The sequence below is a fragment of the Lactuca virosa genome, chromosome 4, assembly GCF_052849685.1.
Source record: "Lactuca virosa cultivar CGN04683 chromosome 4, Lactuca_virosa_CGN04683_v6, whole genome shotgun sequence".
NCBI classification, from domain to species: domain Eukaryota; kingdom Viridiplantae; phylum Streptophyta; class Magnoliopsida; order Asterales; family Asteraceae; genus Lactuca; species Lactuca virosa.
In genome coordinates, this window is record NC_136429.1 from 336,705,223 (window position 1) to 336,730,202 (window position 24,980).

Sequence of the window (24,980 nt, forward strand, 5' to 3'; positions counted from 1 at the left end):
CCTGCTCGGAGCAGTATTGCAATTTGAGTTGCACCACGAAGTCTTCCCAAGACATATTGCTCGCTTCTCCCTTGGGCATAGAGTCAGCTAACAGCTTCCAACAACTCAACACGCCAGATTTTAACAAAGGGATCGCAAGAGCGGTCTTCTGCCTATTGTTGCATTCGCAACTTTCAAACACTGTCTCCATTTCGGAGATCCAATCCATAACTTGCACCGGCGTCGGGCTTCCGGATAGACATAGTGGCTTAGATGCCATAAAATCCTTGTATTTACATCCTCTTCCATCATTTCCTCCATCACGATTGTTTTGTCTAACAATCGGTGGGTTGGCTTTACCAACAGTCCCACTGAAGTTACCTCCTTCCGTCGGCCCTCCATTCACTTCGGGCTCTTCAACTTGAATTGAAAGTTCTTCATGATTTTGTTGAATCAGACGTCTAGTTTCTTCCATCTGACGATCCAACATCATCTGAATCATCAATTGTACACCAACCATTGTCACCGGCTCAGGTGCTGCTGCTACCACATGTATTTGCTCAATCACTGGTGGTTGAGGCCGTTGATTCCTGTTTTCGTCTGCGTTTCCAACGCCACTTATTGTTCTTGCCATCGTTGATCTATACACCGAACAAGGTGAATATAGATCCTCAATCACGATAGAAAATCTAATCATCCTTATCACTCCGAAACGTTTACATGCTAGTTCTAATACCGCCGTCATACGCTTAGAACCCTAAACACATAAGGTTTCCAAATCCGGTTGGCAACAAACCATAGATCCGAACAAATAATATCATATATGACAAACATATAACATTTAGCACATAAAAGCATTTTAGGCAACTTTCCTAAAATAAACTAGTGCTCGTGTCTAAAATATAACAGACACTCATCCCTTAATCTTCACTTAGCATTCTAAGTTTAAGTCTAGAAATCCTACAAATTCCTAGTTCGCTTAAACTAATGCTCTGATACCAACTGTGACATCCCCAAATTCATGGCCAGAAAAGACCGGTTTCATTTATGCTTTTAAAATAATTTCAGAGTAAATCCATTGATTTAAAAGAGTTGCGGAATTTGTTCCCAAAACAAAATATGATAAGAATTTATCAAAGCATTTCATAAAGAAATGTATTTTTCATTATATAACAAAACCTCGGGATGTCATGTTCCGATACAGACCAAAAGCATAAACAATACAAAATAGACCTTACAACAGTTACATATAACTACTGGTCTATAATCCAAAAATATCTTGACAATGTCGTCCAACTTATGCTCTCGCGCCACTACCTGTAATGCAAATAAAACTGAGCGGGTCAGGCTTGGGAGCCTGGTGAGCATATAGGGTTTTCAACCCACAATAAATAATTATATTTAGTTCATCGACCAACAATAACCCGATTACCCATTCCCGTTATCCTCACTTTATGTCCCTAAAACAACAACTATTACAAGGGATCTAATATAGGATTTTCATCAGGACAGACATTACTGCAAAGGGGTTTCCTTAACAATAGATGTCCTAAAGGCAACCATGAGGGGGATGGAGTACACCGGTGAACACATCGTTCACAACACCTACAGGTTATGAGCCTGCAAGCGTTCCACTGGACTGTCTAGAAAGAGTCTATGGTCGTCATCCATACTCCGCTAGATGACTAGATCAACAACAACATCGAGGAATCTCATCATTTTATTTCATCACACACCAACTGTCTACCCATGTTCTACCCAACATATTAGTAGATAAAATATATACATTTATATACAGCTTAAAACCTGTACAAAACATCCATTCAACAACTAGTTCAAATAAACAAATAATATATAAACACATAGCACGTATTTTATAAAGAATACTTCATATCTATGTGTTAGAAGAAAACAAATATATACTCACTTGATCAGAAGATGATCGGACAGCACTACGGCTCTAAGAGTAGTATTCTTCGGTGAAACCGGGATGCTTTCTTGAAAACCGGGCTTCTCGCAAGCAGAGCTTCGGCTCGGAAACTCTTTTCTTCTCGGGATCTTCAGGCTTCGGGACTCGCTTCGAGTCTCGGGATGATACCGGGGCTTCGGGGGGTTAAAAGAGGGCTTAGAGAGAGTATCGAGAGTGAGAGAGAAGAGATTGAGCAACCAAACTCGGCTGCCCCTTGAATTCTATTTATAGGGCCAACATTTTGTACTCACGTCGTGAGTTTTAAGTGTTCACGTTGTGAGCACAGTAGGTCACTGTGTTCGTCATTCGTCCACTTGCTCTGGAGGACGTCCAGTCTGTTCTCACGTCGTGAGTACTGTGCTCACCTCGTGAGTTCTGACACAGCCTCGAATATTGTGTTCCGAACTTCAGAAATTTGTATCTCTCGCATACGAACTCCGTTTTCGACGTTCTTTATATGGACGCGTAGGTGAGATCATGCTCTACAACTCTTGTTTAGACTCCGTTGGCTAATTTTGACTTTATTTTTATTATATTATTTTTAGTAGGCCGGGACAGGAAAACTCCGTTATAAATCAATAACTTCTTCATCCGACGTCCGTTTTCGTTTGTCCTTTTACCGTTGCACTACTATTGACGAGATCTTTGATTCTCGTTTAGATTGTTTTGGCTAGAAATCACTCGATCTCAAAATCGAACTTCGGGCTGCATACTACTAAGCTGAAACTTAGAAAAATCATAACTTCCTCATACGAAGTCAGATTTAGACGTTCTTCTTATGCACGCTCTCGGTTTAACGTATTCTACGACTTTCGTTTAGATCACTAAGACTAAAAATCGCTCTATCATAAATTCACATTTTACGTCATTCAGCATCGTGCCGTTTCTGTCGCGAAACTTCGACAGGTCATAACTTCTTCGTTATAACTCGGATTTCAGCATTCTTTATATATTCGGAAACCTCGTCACGACCACTACGCCTTCATGTATCAATATCGGGTTTATCTAAAATTCATTTTGACGCTTATTTTTATCCTTAATTCATTTAAGTCACACAATTAAGCACAAAACACATAATACTCAAATAATACATCTTTATTATTTCAAGACGGGTTACAAAGGTTAAACTAGACTATTACATCATCATTAATGCCTAGCCTAGAAACACGGGCGTTACACAGCAAGTCTATGTTTGGCAGATAGCACCTTGCTTGATTATAGGTATGTTTGTCATGTATGGCTCATGGTTACGTATGGCATGTATGGATCAGTTGATATGTATGGTATGTGGTATCTGGGGAACTCACTAAGCTTCGTGCTTACGGTTTTTAGCTATTTGTTTCAGGTACTAATGTTTTTCCAAGGAAGGAGCTCGAGGCGATCGCAGCACATCACACCATGTTTTCCGCACTAGAAGATCTTTGGGATTTAAAACTCTGATAATTGTTTTATTAAGAGTGTTATTAAATGATTGAGCAAGATTTATTAAGCGGTTTTTAATTAATCAAAACGAAATTTTTGGGCTTGAATATTGGGATGTTACAAGTTGGTATCAGAGCCTTGGTTTGAGGGATTCGGGCACACTCTCGGGTGAGTCTGGACTCAAACTGAGGACTTGATATGAAAATTTTCAAAAGGAACTTGAAAAGTATTCGAAAAGAGAAAAGAACTTTGAAAAGAACAAGGTGTGTGATGCGTGCAATCGACCGAGCTCAAGTAAGTGGCTCCCAAAATACCAATACATGTTTGATATGTGATGTGATATGATTATGTGATTCGCATGCTAGATTATGGCTAAGGATCTAGGAGAGATGCCTTTGTATGCTTATGTGAACTTGTAGAATTGAATGCTAGAACTGATCAGCCAGTAGTAGGATGGCCTGTTTAGGTTATGCCGGATTGTATGAGCCCTTGAATTGCATGCTAGTGTAGATTCCTAATAAAAGGATGGAACGACTTGTTTGGTTAGATTTTCCGCTTGTCTGAATGCTGCTTGCTTTGTGCTTTGTGGGACTTTAAGTAATGGGAGTTAGCTACTAGATGAATGCGTTAAGTCACATGTGATCAGGGTTGAATAATCTCAGAGTGTTGGACTTGACCCTATTGCACAGCTCTTATCTGAGTCTAACCATTGTAGGGGTTAGTCCTTTACTCGAAGGATTATCCGAGCCTCGTCACATGTGATGGTATTCATGTAGTGGTTAATTGACATCATTAATAGTCTTTCAGCAGCTGGGGACTGGGTGGGTTCGAGAACCTAGGAAAGCCTAGGAGGAGAGTAGCAGAGAGCAGTAGTAGTAGAGGGGACTTGTTGAAGTCGAAGCAATCCTTGAGGAAAGTACGGATAGATGTGGAAGGTAGTATGGGCCCGTACTACTGAAAGCAGAGGATCCATACTCGAGTCAAGGAGGGCCAAGATAGAACCAGGAAACTTGTAGTATGTGAGACCTTCTGAGGTGACATACGACCTTGAAAATTATGTGTTTCGTTTCAGAATGGTGATGATTACGCGACACGGAGCAGGAGGATCAGGATCCGATTCAGGATCAGGTTCGGGTGCAGGTTCCGAGCCAGTGGATGAGGGACTACGCGAGTTCATCGCGTCTGAGATCACGAGAGGTATCCTTGAGTCGACCCCGGTGATTTTCGGGTCGATCAAGGAAGGGATTATTGAGCTGATGGAGGATCGCCTCAGAGCGTTCCGGAGTGATATGGCATCTAGCCAGTCAGAATCGCGCACACTGTCCTTCAAGGACTTCAGGGGGAGTGGCGCGCCAGACTTCCACGGGGTGAAGGACCCCATTGCTGCTAGGAGATGGATTGCAGACATTAAGTCTGCACAGTTGACGAGATTCTGTCCTGAGGGGTCGAAGGTTTGATTTGTTGCAGGATGCTTGAGGGACAGAGCTAGAGACTGGTGGGAGTCAGTTGGTGATTCCTTGGGAGCCTCAGCCATTGAGGCTATGACCTGGTCCGACTTTGTGACCAGGTTTAGGGCGGAGTTTGCACCGTGTGTGGAGCTTCAGCAGCTGGCCAGGGAGTTCCTAGACATAAGACAGACGACGGAGTCGGTGACAGAGATTACCGCCAAGTTCCGGGAGAGGGCCTTATTGGTGCCTTAGTATGCAGGGGATGAGGAGATGCAGAGGACCCGCTATCATGACATGTTGAGAGCTGATATTCGGGAGGATGTCAGCTTCTCGGCATGCCCGACCCTGGACTCTATGATTGCCAGGGCACGGGAAAGGGAGATTGATTTGGAGTACATTGCGAAGAGGAGGTCGGATCAGATGTATACTTTGGAGGGTCCCGGGAAGAGACCCAAGACTTTAGATCAGCGATTAGTAGGTCGGCAGGGCCGAAGTCAGTGCAGCACGTATGGGAAACTGCACGAGGGAGTTTGTCGTTCTAGGGGTTCAGGCTGCTAGAAGTGTGGCAGTGATGGTCACGTCAGCAGGGACTGCCCACAGGGGGCAAGCCCATTATGTTTTCACTGCAATCAGGTGGGCCACAAGAAGGCCGACTGCCCGACGATGAGGAGAGGAGCAGGGAGTGTGTCGGCCCCGACAACTTTGAGGATTACAGATGGGTGAGAGGGTAGGGCCTTGCAGTGACATATGAGGGAGATCTGGATTACAACAGGGAATGTTGTAGGTATGTATCAATGGCTATTTTCGATTCTATATGTATTATGATTGTTCTTACCTCGGTCTCAGGTGATAGTATGTATGAGTTATCTCTTTGCTCGTATTCGGATTGTATTTTCGGAATTGTCATATGCCAATTGCATACCGGGAATAATTAGCAGCTAGAGTAGGGTCAAATTCCCTTTTTGGTTTGGAAGCATTCAGTGTTATTTTGAGTACGGTCGAGATCGGTTCAGGGGCATTACGTGACGGTCCGAGGTTATACTTCAGCAGGGTAGTTATCCGCCATTGTCAGGATTCGGTGAAGAACATTCTTTATGCCAGGAGTAGTTCGTGGGAGCATCAAGAGAAGCAGTCTATCGCTGAAGAAGTTGCTCCGAACATCGGCAAATTAGACCTTAAGGTTGAGAGGGACGTCAGGCTAAGCTTATGGGATTATCAATATTGGGGATGCAGAAAGTGTTCATCTAGTATTCGGTAATCGTACGATATTTGGGGTGGGCTAGTGACGCATCGCTAGCAAGATTAAGACGACGGTAGTTATCATGCCTATTGTGTAAGGGAGGAAGGAATGGAAATCCTCAGATTTTCGCGTGCCGTAAAGACTTAGTCGAAGCTAAGTGGGGGAGAAACAATCATGCTACGGGAGCAGAAGCGGTTTTAAAACTGGGATAAGTTTCGCTCTCCTGTCAGGGAGAAAGACAGCCCAGGCGGCTGTATGAATTGAGGATAGTGTGAATTGGAAGTTCGGAAAACTTGCCAATTGTGAGATCGCATTCTCGGGATGTCTAATAGCAGGTTTCAGAAGAATCGGTTGGGAGTTTCAGTTAGAACATGAGTACAGCTTGGGGTACTAGATTGTACTTGTATGCTCGATTATGGGTATGTACGGATTAGTAGTCAGCGAATGACCATAGCCAGCGGTCGAGTCATTGTGGAAGGTGTTGTAAGACTACGGGTTAGCCGTAGCATCCACTAGCAGCCAGTCGGTGTGGAAGGTGTTGTCAGACTACCGGATAGTCGTAGCATTCACCAGTGGTCAGATAGTATGAGAAGTGTGGTGAGACTGTGGGATGGCCCGTAGCAATGGTTATCAGATAGTGTAGGAGTGTTGTAAGACTATGGGATGGCCCGTAGCGTTTACTAGTTAGCAGATAGAGTAAGGGCGTTGTAAGACTGCAGTGTGGCCCATAGCATTCGTATGTTAGTATAGTTAGACTGCGGTGTGGCCCATAGCATTAGTATAGTTAAACTGCGGTGTGGCCCGTAGCATTAGTATAGTAAGACTGCGGGGTGGCCCGTAGCACTAGTCGGAAGATAGTGTAGAAGTGTGGTGAGACTACAGGGTGGCCCGTAGCATTAGTTGGATGGTAGCGCAGAAGTGTTGTAAGACTATGGGGGTAGCCCGTAGCATTCACTAGTTGGCCAAAAGAGTATAATAAGACTACGGGGTGGCCCGTGGCATCCACTAGTGGTCAGTTAATATGGAAGCGCAAGACTACGGGGTGGCCTGTAGCATTCCTCGGTCCCTATTCGACAGTACGAATGTATCAGATGCGTGATTTACTGGCAGGGGTAGTCGCTCGGATGTGAGTAGCCCACATTATGATTGGGTTCGGAAGGCGGTAGGTCATTGGAGACTAGGAGTGATGTAAGACTACAACGGTTTTGGTAGCATTCACCTTTAGTAGTAGATTCGCTGGCAATGAGTAGTCAGACAGTACGATCGGGAGGGTCAGCAGGAATGCTGGAGCCGTGAGTAAGGGTGTGGATCGAGGGGTTTCGATAGCTGAAGTTCTTCGGAGGTCGTTGGAAGCGACTGAGAGATTGTGCTTGGAATTAGTAGCCGGTGGGAGTCCGGTAATCCAAGTGATGTCAGATCAGTTGCCGAGCAAGGTAGTATCAGTTCATCCGAATAGTGTTTAAGAGACAGCAGGATGTTCGGATAGAAGGGAGTACTGTGAGGAACCTTGTGCGCGAATTAGCTCACCAAATGAAGGCACTAAGTCACTTACAGACGGATTGAATAATCTCAGAGTAATGGGTTTGACCCTGTAGCGCAGCTCTCGTATGAGTATAACCGTTACAGGGATGAATCTGCTACTCGAAGGATTATCTGAGCCCTCTGTCAAGTATCAGTATGCTACAGCTAGTTATGGACATGGATTTTTTTTCTGATGATAGCGTCGAGATAATCGGCACTGGGGGAGTGTGCATTGGTCAGTTACTCGATGAGGTTTTGGCATGGTAGTTTTGGATTATAGGCGGTCCGTCAAGGAGACAGCCCAGCATGGGATTCAGACTTTGGGGAGACATAAATGATTTGCGGAAACTCAAAGTTATGTTTGGTTTTAGGATGTGGTCCGTGTAAATTGCACGATTCAGCAGTGGTGCCTTTAGGGGATATTCAAGAGGGTGACAGCCTGAGTTACAACGAGCGGCCAGTAGCTATCCTCGACAGGAAGTCAAAGGATCTGAGGAACAAAAGGGTGGAGCTGGTGAAGGTGCAATGGCGGCACCGCAAGGGCTCAGAATGGACTTGGGAGTCGGGGGGACGGGATGAGAGAGAACTACCCCGAGCTTTTCCGGATTCAGCAGCAGACTTCGAGGACGAAGTCTAAAATAAGTGGGGGAGATTTGTAGCACCCGGTTCTTAGTACGTATTCAAATTCAAGAAATTTGGTATTCACTCTAGGACTCGGCGAGTTGGGGGGCCAACTCGTCGAGTAGAATCGACATTATGTGGGAGTTTTTAGTAACCTACTCGACGAGTCGGGGGACCGACTCGACGAGTAGAAGCTGTCTGGACAAACCCTGATGTTCAGGGTTTGCACCCTATTTAAACAACGTTTCTTGCCTCAACCCAGCCTCCATCGTTCCTCCCAACCCAGAGATACCCTAACTCGAAACCCTAGCCTTGTTTGAGTGCTCTCAAGCCATTTTGTGCATCTTTTTGTGTGTTTGAAGTTGGAGAAGGAGAAGGAAGTTTGGAAGTTCAAGTGGAAGTTAGTAGATCCAGAGGTAGTGCCCCAATTCCAGCTCACTTGAGGTATAAAGCTGAAACCTTGACTATTCTTTGCTTAGATCTTGATTTAGGGCTATTTTCTACCTTTTCCTAAGCCTTAGTGAAGCTATAGTCGGAATTGTGTGCATAAGTGGGTTTATGCTTCAGATCTGGAACCATTGAGGGTTCCCATGGCATAAAGGTGCCAACTTTATGGCCATGTGAGACCCATGCTTCATATATATGCCTGTTTTATGGCTTTTTGAGCCAAAAACCCCATGCATGGACGTCAAGATTGGAACTTTACGTATGAAATGGACCCTAGGAGGTCAGATCTATGGTTTTGATTCATTGAGGCACATTGTAATCGACTGTATAGTTTTGGACAAAGAGGGACTCGACGAGTCACTTGGGTGACTCGGCGAGTCGGGACACTTTTCCCCCCAAAACGTCTTCTGGAAATGGTTTAGATTGAGTGGAAGGAACACTCAGCCTGCTAGGGGTTTGTCTTGGACCTGGAAATCATAGGACTCGACGAGTGTATGAACAGACTCGGCGAGTCCAAGGAAATCTCCCAACTCATGAAGATGGACTCGACGAGTTGTTCATACAACTCGACGAGTCAAAGACTGAATACGTTCATATGAGGGAGATGAACTCGACGAGTTCAAGGATGAACTCAGCGAGTCGGTTGAAGATGGTCCCGATATTATGGGTGAAGAAGGACCCGTCGAGTGGTTGCTAGACTCGGCAGGTAGAATCGGGGTTTTAAGATTTTATGGAAAAGGGGACTCGACGAGTTGGCGGGCCAACTCGGTGAGTCGAGTCAATTGGATGTCGAATTTAACCAGGGTTTGACCTTGACTATTGGCTTGGACTTGGGTTGACTCTTGTAAGAGGATTTTGATTATGAATTATTAATCGAGAAGGGTTGTTATGTAGGTATTGAAGAGTTGAGACGAGCCGATTTTCGTGCCGAGGATCGTGCTGACACTACACAACATCGAGGTGAGTCTCCTCACCGTGTGTATGGGTCTACGGCCATAATGCCGCTCCATTTAGTTTATGTATGGTAGGAAGACCCGAGAGTTAGCCCTAGGCATTATGCATGGAAGACTAGGAGGAGGCTCCTGGCACATAGTATGTTATTATGTATGGTAGGAAGACCCAGGGGTTAGCCCTAGGCAACATGTATGGAAGACCAGGAGGTGGCTCCTAGCATACTGTATGCTATTATGAATGAAAGACCAGGAGGTGGCTCCTGGCACATTGTATGATGAGTAGCCTAGCAGAGTAGTATATATAGTTGTCTTTGTGATGCTTGCATGGAAGACAAGGGGGTGGCCCTTGGCACTGGTCTGTAAGACCCAGGGAGTGGCCCCAGGCTTGACAAGAAAGACCACGTGCGACCCATGGCATAACAGCAAGACTATGTTTGGTACATAGCACCTTACTTGATTATGGATATGTTTGTCATGTATGGCTCATGGTTACATATGGCATGTATGGATCAGTTGATATGTATGGTATGTGGTATCTGGGGAACTCACTAAGATTCGTGCTTACGGTTTTCAGCTATTTGTTTCAGGTACTAATGTTTTTCCAAGGAAGGAGCTCGAGGCAATCGCAGTGCATCACACAATGTTTTCCGCACTAGATGATCTTTGGGATTTAAAACTCTGATAATTGTTTTATTAAGAATGTTATTAATGATTGAGCAAGATTTATTAAGCGGTTTTTAATTAATCAAAACGAAATTTTTGGTCTTGAATTTTGGGATGTTATATATATATATATATATATATATATATATATATATATATATATATATATATATATATATATATATATATATATATATATATAGGTCAAAAGACTTCAACCAAAATTCATTTGAAATCTAATATTTCAAATGCTTTTTAATAATGATTGTAATAATTTCAACATGTGTTACTTAATTTATTGATTAATAAAAATATTAATGTTTTGAAACTTCTAACTCTTAAACTTATATTATTTAATTTGTTAGTTAACTAAAATATTTTTCCTACATAAAGATAACATTTTTATGTTTGGTTACTCATATTTGTTTGTCATTTTTTTTATCTTTGTTGTCTAGAGTGCATGTAGTTAGAAAACAATGTGTACATAGAATGACTACTTCAATTTTACATATGAATCAATACCACTAGAGATGTATGTTGTTTTTAACCGGTGGTAGGAGATCCACATACCTTTTTTAATTATTTATATTAATACTTAGTAATATCTATTTTATATTCCTATTAACCTTAATTTTTTAGGTACAAATTAAGGAAGATGGTTCTCGGCGCACTAACATAAAGTCAAACGTACGCCTTGCAAAATATATAATTAAAATTAAATATCATATTTACTAATCGACTTATTTTAAAACTCTTGATGACATTTATGTATAATGATATATTTTTTTTTATTATTTCATTCTTAATTTCAATGTTTAATATTTGAAAGTTCATATATGAAACCTTGGATGTTTTGGTGTAATATAAATAATGTAATACAAAGTTTATTAGTTCATTATTGTTTATTAATAGCTCATTCAAACAAACTTATTTCTTATTTTGTCCAAAAAATATTATCAGATATAAGAAAAGTAGATTATATTAATGTTATACAAAAACTTAAAATATATATTGGATAGTATAAAAATAAAAACAAAGTTTATAAGGTATGGACTATATTAGATAGTATCAAAATATAAGTTGATGGATTTTTAAATTATTTGATAATTCGGTTAATGCCCAAAACATGACTAAAAACGTAAATTTCAACATATTTTTCTATTTTTTCCCATAATTATTTTAACCACTTAAATGCATTCTTGCGCAACGCGCGAGGTTACGCCTAGTCTATCTATCTATCTATCTATATCTATCTATATCTATATCATACATACTTATAAAGCTAACATTTTTTCTTGAATCTCATGCATTTGAAACCCCCTTTTTTAACTTCCTTTCACCACATTCATTTGAAACTCCCATGACTTTTCAATTTCTTTACAATAATATTATAAAAAGTTAAATAATGTTCTATAAACAAGAAATGGTGTTTTATTACAATGTCTTCATCCCACATCGATGGTGAGAGTAAACAAGAGAATGTTTCCTCATCTATAAATATGAAAGGTTGTGAAATGTTTCAAAGGGACCAAACCATGAGAACTTCCTCATGCCTACCTTTGTAGGATTTTGAAGGTATTATTTGGTGAGATTGTCTATATTGGCAAGTGTCCAGTTAACTTTTAGAATTCCAAAAATGGTTTTGAACTGAATTTTTTCAGGTTTAAACCGTGTTTCAGTTAGAAAAAAAAATTATGTAATTGGGTATATTGATTTGAACCGGAGCTGGATCAATTTGGACCGATAAAGGAATCATTTTCCTTTCACAACAAACATTTGAAACTCCCATGATTTTTTAAATTATTTCTAATAATATTATAAATAAGTTACATAATTTTATATAAATATAAAAAAGCATCTACCTAAACCTAAAGTTATAATTGTTTGAAAAATCACTTTTATTCAAAAGCATGAAATATATACAAACCAGGTTTCACTAGGAAAAAATATGTAGTTTGATATATTTAGTTGAATCGGTACGAGTTTGATCTATTTGGACCATAAAAGAAGCATTTTCCTTTCACTGCATACATTTGAAACTCCCATGATTTTTCAAATTGTTTCCAATGATATTTTAAAAAAGTTACATAATGTTATATAAATATAAAAAAACATCTACCTAAACATAAAATTATAATTGTTTGAAAATTCGATTTGATCAAAAGCACGAAATATATACTCAGATTATATTTTATAAATGAATTCTTTTTATAATGAACTTTTGAATCATGAAAATACATATAAACAAACTTTCTATATTAAGTACCTAACTGAATTTATGATTTTAGAATTAAACAAAAAATTATTCAATAAAAACTTACTTTTTTTGATAGCCACTTACGAGATTATAGAAAAATGGAACTATCGAACAATAAAGAAAGGGTAAACAAGAGAAAGGGTGTTTTACTAAATAAGTTGAATAATGTTTTATAAACAAGAAAGTGTGTTTTATTACAATGTCTTCATCCCACATCGATGGTGAGAGTAAACAAGAAAACGTTTCTTCTTCTATAAATATGAAAGGTTGTGAAATGTTTCAAAGGAACCAAACCATGAGAACTTCCTTATGCCTACCTTTTTAGGATGTTGAGGGTATTCTTTGGTGAGATTGTCTTTATTGGCAACTGTCCATTTAAGTTTTAGAATCCTGAAAATGGTTTTGAACAAGATTTTTTTAGGTTCAGTTTCAGCTGAAAAACCGTTATGTAGTTTGGTATATTGAGTTGAATCGGTCTGAGTTTGATCAATTTGGACCGATAAAGGAAGCATTTTCCTTTCAGCACATACATTTGAAACTCCCATGATTTGTCAAATTGTTTCTAATAATATTATAAATAAGTTACCTAAACATAAAATTATAATTGTTTGAAAAATAAATTTGATTCAAAAACACAAAATATATACAAACCGGGTTTCAATAGAAAAAACGTTATGTAGTTTTGTATATTAAGCTGAATCGGTCTGAGTTTGATCAATTTGGACCGATAAATGAAGCATTTTCCTTTCACCACATACATTTGAAACTCCCATGATTATTCAAATTGTTTATATTAATATTATAAGTTACATAATGTTATATAAATATAAAAAAATCTACCTAAACATAAAATTATAATTGTTTGAAAAATCACTTTGATTCAAAAACACGAAATATATACTCGATTATATTTTATAAATGAATTCATTTTATAATGACATTTTGAATCATGAAAATACATATAAACAGACTTTCTATATTAAGTACCTAACTAAATTTATGATTTTAGGATTTAACAAAAAGTTATTCAATAAAAACTTAATTTTTTTATAGCAACTTACGAGATTACTGAAAAATGGAACTATTGAACAATAAATTTTCTGGATAGCATTTTATTTTTATTATTTAATATTTTATTTAACAAAATGAAATTATTGGCAAATAAAGAAATGAGTTTAATTAAAATGTCTTCATCCCACATTGATCGTGAGAGTAAACAAGAGAATGTATTCTCCTCTATAAATAGGAAAGGTTGTGAAATATTTCAAAGGGACTAAGCCATGAGATCTTCCTTGCATCTAACTTTGTAGGACGTTGAGTGTATTCTTTGGTGAGATTGTCTTTGTCGACAAGTGACCAATTAAATTTCAGAATTTCGAAAATGATTTTGGACCGTATTTTTTAGATTTGGATCGATTTTAATAAATATCCGAGTGTCTTGTGGCTGAGTTAGGCAAACTCGCTTCCATTGGAGGCCGAGTTTAAGTACCATGCCGAGTATTTGGTTGTGTTAGCCAAGTTTTACAACCCTATATGTAATACAATTTAAAGTTTTAACCTTATAAAAGACGTCACTATTATCATATGTTCTACATAATTATGGTAATATTTATGATACAAAACATTTTTTTACTATTTAAGATAAAAAGTTGTCTCTATTATCATATGTTGTACAAAATGATAAAATTTAAGATAGATAAAAAGATGTCTCTATATTATCGTATTTTCTACATAATGATAATATTTAATATAAATGTTTTAACTTAATATGAAATTATTATTTAATAGATAACAATAACGATTTATTTATTTAAATTTTTCTTTTCTATTTTAACCATATAACTTTGTATATGCAAAACAGCTTCAAGTTTCAACCTTATCTCTTATGATATAGTTCAACATAATAACAATACTAAAAATATTTTTTATATTTTTTATGAAATTATTATTTAATTATTAATAACAATGATTTAGTTATTTTTAATATAAAATATTTTTTTATATCTCACGCAACGCGCGGGCATTCGCCTAGTATCTTATAAAGCTAGCATTTTTCTAAGCATCACATTGATTTGAAACTCCTTTGTCCTTTCATATTCTCAAAACTTATAAAAGAGGCAAATTTCCAAGCACCATATTGATTTGAAACTCCCATGTTTTTCCCTATTCTCCAATGACTTTTCAAATGCATTTTAGTAATGATTATTAATTGCTTATACATTAAACATGTTATATAAGTTGTTACATGTGATTTATGAATATTTGTTTCTCTCTTTAGTTCTTAGTTTCCTAAACATCTCACTTTGAGTGAAATTCTTTCTGCATCTTCTTAGTTTATAATGTCACCAACTTGAAACATTACAGTTTTAGCAACATTGCACCACACTTCTCCAATCACTCATGTAAGAAAGAATGTTGATTACATTGTGTTTTTATATAGAAAAGGGAAAATATGATTTGTTGTGTTATGGATTTAAAAAAAATGGTGGTCGGATGTTGTATATTTAATTTTAGTGGATGTCTAATATTATGATTTGGTTCATAATATTCTTTTTATATGTTAATATTCTTTTGTTTATGTTATATGAAGATTATTGTGCAATGTGGGTGGTTGTGTGGTAACTTTATGTTTGTAATTGTATTTTAGTTTTCATTTATGGGTGGTTGTAATTGTACTTTATATTTGTAATTGTACTTTAGTTTGTATTTTACTTTGCGTTTATAGTGTTCACGGGAAGAAAAATATGAGAATGATCGATACTTTGATTGTTGGCGTTTTTTTGTTGTATGCATCATATCCACGTTAAGCATAGGTGGACATTTAACCTTATGGTTTATGTTATGATAGAGTAAAAAAAATTATATTTGTTTTATTTAGGAACCTCTATCTTTGTTTTGAAAAAGTCTTGCTACACAAGTTTTATCTTTGTTCCACTTATATAGAAGAAAATCTAAAGTGTTTACATTTTTTTAATATTGGAATGTGATTGTCCTTTCTATTTTTTTCCCTTTGGTGTACGACACAAATGAACACAAGTAAGATTTAAAATAATTAGCATTATTAATAACTTTATTTATAAATAACTTAAAATTCCATCCAGTTGTAGTATATGAAGTATTTTCAACCAAATGCCCAATTTCCTTAACAATTAAACACCAATAGATGTTTATAATTCTCATTTTATCAACAAATATTGTTTTTTCTATGATTAGTAAATAAAAATTGTTATAACTATTTTCTTAAAACAACATGATAACAATAATAGTTTAAACAACATAAACTAAAAAAAAGATTATGATACATTGGAAAAACGATTAATGTTTGAAATTAATCATAAACGAAATAAAAAAAATGTTTAAATAAATGGTTTTCCAATTAACAATGTCAATAGTTAAAAAATGTATCAAATAAAAAACTACATTTAACTAGCTAAATTCACATGCAACATATGAATGTATACCATTGAGATGATATGATCCTAAAATACATCTATCTAAATTGATTGACCATAAGTAGATGTTATTATAATGATTTGGTTTTAATATATATATATATATATATATATATATATATATATATATATATATATATATATATATATATATATATATATCTGTGTGTGTGTGTGTCTTATGGTATATTTAAAATAATTATAATATTTTATAACATCTTAGTGCAATATTCATTTGAAACCCCCTATTTTAATTAATACCACTTAAAATTCTTCTTAATAACGACTTAAACACTCAAAAGTTTTATAACATATATATTATGTTTAATATGCATTTAATGAAAATATTACTATAAAAGGTCAATCTTTATGTATACAACCATATAAATCACATACAATTGAAAAAGAAAACAAGCTTAAAGATTTTTTTGTTGGTTTGAAGTATTTTGACCGTTTTTTGAATTATTTTATTATGGTAGAGCTTTTAATTTATATGTTTGTTATATGTTAATTCCTTTTTTATATTTTTTTGGTTATAGTATTCTTTTAATACAATTGTTGTATGCTGTGGTTGAATCATTAATGTAAATTATATTGTATACATGTTATCGATCATATATTATATATGTTGCTTCAAAAAATAATTAATTAAAATTCATGTTTTTTTTGAACGGTAAATACAAATTTATACTAAACTACTCCTAAATTATTCCACCTATGTCCACAGTAGGACTTGAACCCTCGACCTCAAGGAGGGAGAGCAACACCGGATACCGCTAGGCTAGATGCTATATTTTCCAGGGATGTGTATGAGTCAGTTTCGTTTGGTTATAGGCTAAAACCAAACCATAATCATTGCAATCAGTTAATGAATTTTGGTAACCAATGTGAATCAGTTAACATTTTAGTCGGTAATGGTATCCGATCATCGATTAATATCGGTTAACGATAATGGTTCAAAATGATATGGAAATAAAAATACATTACTATAAAATGTGAGAAACAAAAAAAAATCATTGCGATAAAAACTACATTACTATAAAATGTGAGCAACAAAAAATCATTGCTATAAAAAGTGAAAAATTAGAAAGTAGGTTGCTAAAATTACAAGTGATAAATTAATGGTGATTAACTAATACCAAATTATATAACTAAATACAATTCAAAATTAAGTACTTTATAACTGTGACATGATTACTCTTCAAATTCTCAATTACCAATATAATTATATATATATATATATATATATATATATATATATATATATATATATTACAGTTTAGTTAATATTGTTGGATTGATTCAATTCATTTTGTAGTGATTTGGTTTTTGATGAAAACCATAAGGGAATCATATGTATTCGGTTAATCAATATTAAAAATCACACCATCTTTTGGTAATTGTCAGATTATAATGGTTCAATTATATTGGTTGATTTGGTTTTGGTGTGGTTTTCAGTTAATATGTTCACCGTCAATATTTTCCATGTAAGTCTCTTTTGAAATTCAAATCATCAATCTTATCATGTTATACTAATCTTGCGCAACGCGCGAGTATACACCTAGTATCTTATAAAGCTAGCATTTTTCCTTGAACCTCGTGCATTTGAAACACCCAAGACAATTTTTCCTTGAACCTCATGCATTTGAAACTCCCAAGACTATTTAACTTATACAAATTAATTTATGATTAATTAAAATATTATGATTTGTAACTCTTAAAACTCTTTAAATCATACTATTTAATTGATGATTTAAATGAAATATTTAGCCTATATAAGGAATTTGTAGATTACATATTGCATGTATTTCAACACAAAATGATAGATTATATTTGTAGGGTTTGAAGAGTTATGTGAGTGGTTCCATGGATGTAAGAAAACAATTCCAACTTTTCCAAATATAAATTCATGTAAACTCAAATTTGGTGCATGTAAAGTTTTAGATATTAACCAAGGTTCAAATTTAGGTATGTTTGTAAAGGTATACTTGAGATCATTTTTTAAGTTTATGTGTTATGCATCTTTCTATAATCACAGGATGATGAAGTGGGATTGATAATTATTTCTCATGAGCTTTTGGTAACTTTGTTAACATGTATGTATCTTTATGTTGTCTCTCTCTCTTTTTTATGATAAGAAAATATATTTTATGTACAAGAGACATTATTCAACATGTACTTTATGTTATGCATATACTATGTTAGTTTCTATCACTTATTTTGGTGTAAATAACATCGATGAAGTTTTTTATAATTGATTTTGATGAAAGGAGTTTACGATTATTATTCCAAATTGTTGGTGATAATGAATAATTAGAACGAATGATTTTTAATATTATATGACTTTATTGTTGAAAACCAATAATTATGTATGTTATAAAAATTAATTCTTTATGTTCTATCAAAACTTATACGGATGTACCCAATTTTAAATGTTTTTATAATAATAAAAATAAAATATCTTATTACATTTTTCAATCTCATTTTTCCCTATTCGTTCTTTATCGTAAATGAAAAGTAAATAAATAAAATATTAATATTTTTATAAGAAATAGAAGTGATAAAAATATACCTAAAGTGTAACACTCATCCTCCCCTAACCCACTCTTAACATATTTTGTTTTTGTAAGATTGGTCGTAGTACATAACAATTACTATAATTTTGAAATTCAAATCACCATTTTATTTGGACCGTTCATTCTCTTCTAATATTTCATAGCTTTAAAGAAAAAATGAAATTACAATAAAAAAGTATGATAGTATTTTTAAAGTATAATAATGAAAATTTTCAAATAAGTAGTTTTTAATTAGTAAAAAGTAATAATTGTTTTAAATAACGTAAAACTAAAGAATAGATTATATTATAATAGAAAATTATTGTTATTTGACATAATAATAATAATAATAATAATAATAATAATAATACAGGAAATAAAATATATTCAAATAAATTATTTATAAATTAGCTAAAAATACCTATAGTTTAAATAATTTTAAATCAAAAACTTAATTTAATTTGATTCAAATACAAATTTTTATATCTTTCTTATCGTATACATAAAATTATTATAATATTAGTTACAACTTAGTATAAAAATTATTATTTCAATGATAAATACTTATAATATTGTTTTAATAACATATAATTATCAATATTTATATTACATTATTGGGCACAAATCAAGAGCTTAAAACTCCCACTACAACTCAATAGTTTTTTATTTAAATTTAATGTAATTTGCCTTTATATTTTCCACTACATTCAAAAGTTTTTTAAACTTATGGTTATTAATGTGCAATGTTTTTTTATTTTCCACTTATTTATTATACACATTGTAGATATATTAGTACTATATAAGTAAGTTTTGATTAAAAAATCATATGTTTGAAAAGATTTGTGATTCAAAATGAAAGAGTTGAAAAAAACATATGTTTTGTCGCATCATTGGTTATTTCAACACAAATTTTTTTATAACAACGTTTCTATATATCAAATTTATGTTGATTTCCAAATATTCATTTTGAATGATTTATAAGTGTTTAATAAGTTTGTTTGATGTAAATGTTATAATGTTGTAGTGTTTTTATTTTATTAAAAGCTATAGTGTTTTTCATACTATTGGTTATTTGTTTTATATACAAATTGGCATACGTTTTATATATACTTTCCACTACTTAAAACGTTCTATAAAATCATCAAAGGTTGTAGTATTTATTTTTTCATACAACTTTGTTTTTTTATAGATAGAAATCAATATATGTTTGATATATAATTTACACAAAATAAAACGGTCTATCAAATCATGAATTAATAGTGGAAATAACTAATGATATAAATTTATTAAAAGAATAAAACTAATATGTTAACTATAGAGTTTGTTTTGCTATTGACATTGGTTTTACATGTATAAATATTAAATCACAATTTGTTAAATGTTCTTATTTTAATTACATAATTATATTCACACGCAACGCGTGGGGATTCGACTAGTATCATATCATATCATATCATACTATATTATATAGGAAGCATTTTTCCTTTCACCACATTCATTTGAAACTCCCATGTATTTTTCCTTTCACCACATTCATTTGAAACTCCCATGACTTTTCAATTTCTTTCTAATAATGATTATAAGTTAGTTAACAAGGTTAAATAAATATCAAACCTAAAGTGTAATCATATATAAACTAAATTTAAATATTAAAAAATATTTTTACTTCTACATATAAAGTTATGTTTTTTAACTTTTAACATATTATACTTAATTTATTAATTTTATTATATTGTTGGATGTAAACCATTATCATTTTAAAGCTATAAATTATGAACAATTTGTATAAAATTCTTAATTTATTAACTTAAATATCATATTACATGGTTAACTTAAATATAATTTTAGTTTAACTTAAACAACCCAAAAAATATTTTGTAAATAATTAAAAGTGATAAATTGTAATGTCTCTTCTAATAATTATTATAATTTGGTTAATAAGATTAAATAAATATCAAACCTAATGTGTAACCACAAATAAACTAAATTTCAATATTAAAATAATATCTTTACTTCTACTTATAAAGTTATGACTTTAACTTTTAGCATATTATACTTATATTATTAGAATTAATATGTTATTGTATGTAAACCATTATAAGTTTAAAACTACAACTTTTGAACAGTTTGGATAAAATACTTACATTGTTAATTTAAATATAACATTACAGTGTCAACTTAAATATAAATTTCAGTTCCTGTTATAAACCCAATGAATATTTTATGAATAGTTAAAAGTGATAAATTATAGTGCTAAATGCAAAAACTAAATTGTAATCTCAATTTAACTAAAATATTCCTAAAGATATTTTTATAATCGTTAAAAGTTTTCGAAGAAGTAGCTTAAAATGACTTATAATAATAATAGTAAAAAATAACTCTATATAAATGATTATATTGTTATCTTTAAAATCAAAAAACAATGTTTGATGTTTTAAATAATTATAATGATAGAAATTAAAACGTTAAACAAATAAATTTTAAAAAATTAATTAATAATAACAACAACTATAAATAACATTAAACCATATATTATATTTAATTTTATTCATGAGTAACTTGCAGATAGAAGTCATTCAAATGATTGAGATTATGCAGTTATAATAGATGTATATATAATCATATAAGTCAAAATAGTTAATATATTATATCAATTTAGTATACAAATTATTATATCAAATTTAACAACAATGTTATTGTTATATTTAAAAAAACATATATTTGTAATGATTTCAACTACTCCTATGTATTTTTCCTTTCACCACATTCATTTGAAACTCCCATTATTTTTCAATTTCTTTCTAATAATAATTATAAGTTGGTTAATAAGGTTAAATAAATAACAAATCTAAAGTGTAATCATATATAAACTAAATTTCAATATTAAAATAATATCTTTATTTCTACTTATAAAGTTAAGTTTTAACTTTTAACATATTATACATAATTTATTAGTTTTAATATATTGTTGGATGTAAACAATTACCATTTTAAAGATGCATTTTTGGAACAATTTGTATAAAATATTTAAATTATTAATTTGAATATAACATTATAGGGCCAACAAAAATATAAATTGTAGTTTAACTTAAACAACCCAAAAAATATTTTGTAAATAGTTAAAAGTGATTAAGTGTAGTGTCTTTTTAATAATGATTATAAATTGGTTGATAAGATTAAATAAATACCAAACCTAAAGTGTAATCATAAATATATTAATTTTCAATTTTAAAATAATATCTTTACTTCTACTTATAAGTTATATCTTTAACTTTTAACATATTATACTTAATTTATTAGATTTAATATATTGTTGTATGTAAACCATTATCAGTTTAAAGCTATAACTTTTTAACAGTTTGGACAAAATACTTAAATTGTTAATTTAAATATAACATTACAATGTCAACTTAAATATAAATTTCAGTTCCACTTAAAATACCAAAGACTATTTTGAAAGTAGTTAAAAGTAATAAATTGTATTGATAAATGCAAAAACTAAATTGTAATCACAATTTAACTAAAATATTTCCTAAATATATTTTTATAATCGTTAAAAATTTTCAAATAAGTAGCTTAAAATAAATTACAATAACAATAGTTAAAAATAACTTTATATAAATGATTATATAGTTACATTTAAAATAAAAAAAAAACAATGTTTGATGTTTTAAATAATTATAATGATAGAAATTAAAACATTAAGCAAATAAATTTTAAAAAATTAATTAACAATAACAACAACTATAAATAACATCAAACCATATGTTATATTTAATTTTATTCATGTGTAACTCGCGGATAAAAGTCATTTAAACGATTGAGATTATGCAGCTATAATAGATATATATATATATATATATATATATATATATATATATATATATATATATATCATATAATTCAAAATAATCATTATATTATATCAATTTAGTATACGAATAATTATATCAAATCAACAATGTTATTGCTATATTTAAAAAAACATATATTTTTGAAGACTTCAACTATATAGGTGTTTCTGCGCAACGCGCGGGGATTCGCCTAGTCGACGCCTTTGAACAGTGTATCACAGTCGACACCAGCTTCCTTAATTCTGATCTGGTAAGGCTTACCTTTCTTTATGCAAAGTGCTCCATTCAATTCTTTGGGAAAAACTTCCATTACTGTCCTAAGACATACAAGGTCCATGTGTCTGAAAAACTTGGTGGCAGACCTCCAAATCTTGTATCTTTGTAGGAATTCAATGCAATGATTAATGATTGTGGCATCATTGACTGCGGCAGAAAACCTGGTCGAATAAGCAAGAATGGGGGCTTTTATACTTATAAAGGAAACATTTTTCCTTTCACCACATTCATTTGAAACTCCCATGACTTTTCAATTTCTTTCTAATAATGATTATAAGTTGGTCAATAAGGTTAAATAAATATCTAACATAAAGTGTAATCATATATAAACTAAATTTTAATATTAAAATAATATCTTCACTTTTACTTATAAAGTTATGTCTTTAACTTTTAACGTATTATACTTATTTTATTAGTTTTAAAATGTTATTGTATGTAAACCATTATCATTTTAAAGCTACAACTTTTTAACAGCTTGGATAAAATACTTAAATTATTAATTTAAATATAACATTATAGGGTCAACTTAAATATAAATTTATGTTCAACTTAAACAACCCACATAATATTTTGTAAATAGTTAAAAGTGATAAATTGTAGTGTCTTTATAATAATGACTATATGTTGGTTAATAAGGTTAAATAAATATCAAACCTAAAGTGTAATCATAAATAAATTAAATTTCAATATTAAAATAATATCTTTATTTCTACTTATATAGTTATGTCTTTAAGTTTTAACATATTATACTTAATTTATTAGATTTAATATGTTGTTGTATCTAACCATTATCAGTTTAAAGCTACAACTTATGAACAGTTTGGATAAAATACTTAAATTGTTAATTTAAATATAACATTACATGATCAACTTAAATATAAATTTCAATTCCACTTAAAAAACCCAAAGAATATTTTGTGAATAGTTAAAAGTGATAAATTGTAGTGCTAAATGCAAAAACTAAATTGTAATCTCAATTTAACTAAAATATCTCGTAAATATATTTTTATAATAATTAAAAATTTTCAAATAAGTAGCTTAAAATAACTTACAATAACAATAGTTAAAAATAACTCTATATAAATGATTATATTGTTACCTTTAAAAAAAATGTTTGATGTTTTAAATAATTACAATGATAGACATTAATAAATTTTAAAAAATTAATTAACAATAACAACAACGATAAATAACACTAAACCATATATTATTTTTTATTTTCATTCATGAGTAACCCGTGGGTAAAAGTCATTCAAACGATTGAGATTGTGCAGTTTTAATAGATGTATATATTATCATATAATTCAAAATAATCAATATATTATATCAAGTTAGTATACAAATTATTATATCAAATTTAACAAAAATGTTATTGTTATATTTAAGAAAACATATATTTGTAAATATTTCAACTATATAGGTGTTTTTGTACAACGCACAGGTATTCGCCTAGTTATAAATATATTTGGATTATAATTATATTTGTCAATTAATTATATCGTGTTTTGGAATATGAAATTTTTCTAAATAAAACTTATCGCCAATAGAAAAACTTTTACAAACAAACTTTATTAATTAATAATCGAGTAAATTTGCATCGATTTGTTACAAAATTCAAAAGTTATATTTTGAAACAATTGAAAATTTTTAATGTTCTATCTTTAGACAATCCAAAATACTTAATGTTGTAATTTAGATTAAACAAGGATTACCCATTTATACATAAATTGGTTGATTATAGTTATCATTTATAAGGAGATGAATACTTGAAAAATCAAGCCAAGTTTTTGTCTAACGTCTTCTTTGTATGCTTCCATACATGTACAAGTCCACCATACCTTTAACCAAGACAAAGTATGGTATTGTAAGAAGTATGACATGAAAGAAGAAAGACCAACACTCAGTCTTTTCCCATGGAAGAGATCCACGACAACTAGGTAGTGATGGGATGAGTGGTGTGTCTTTCACTCAAGCTCATGACTAGCATGTTTCATGTTACATTAAAATGAACTAATAAGGGTCCAAAATAAATATATATGACTTATATATGCATACCTTATGAATATAACTATTTTTGTTCTATTTGGTTATTATTTCCTAGAAATAATAATTCTCAACTTATTTACAAGTGTTGATTATATTCATTAATAATCAAATTACTTTAATAAATAATAAATAAGTAGTAACTTTCTATAATGTGACCCTATAAGATCATATGTCATTAGCAAACATCATTCTATAATAACTCTTGAGCATATAGATCTTTCATGTACATCTTTTTGGACCTATAGAAGTCCATTTATATAAATTTACTTTATTTATA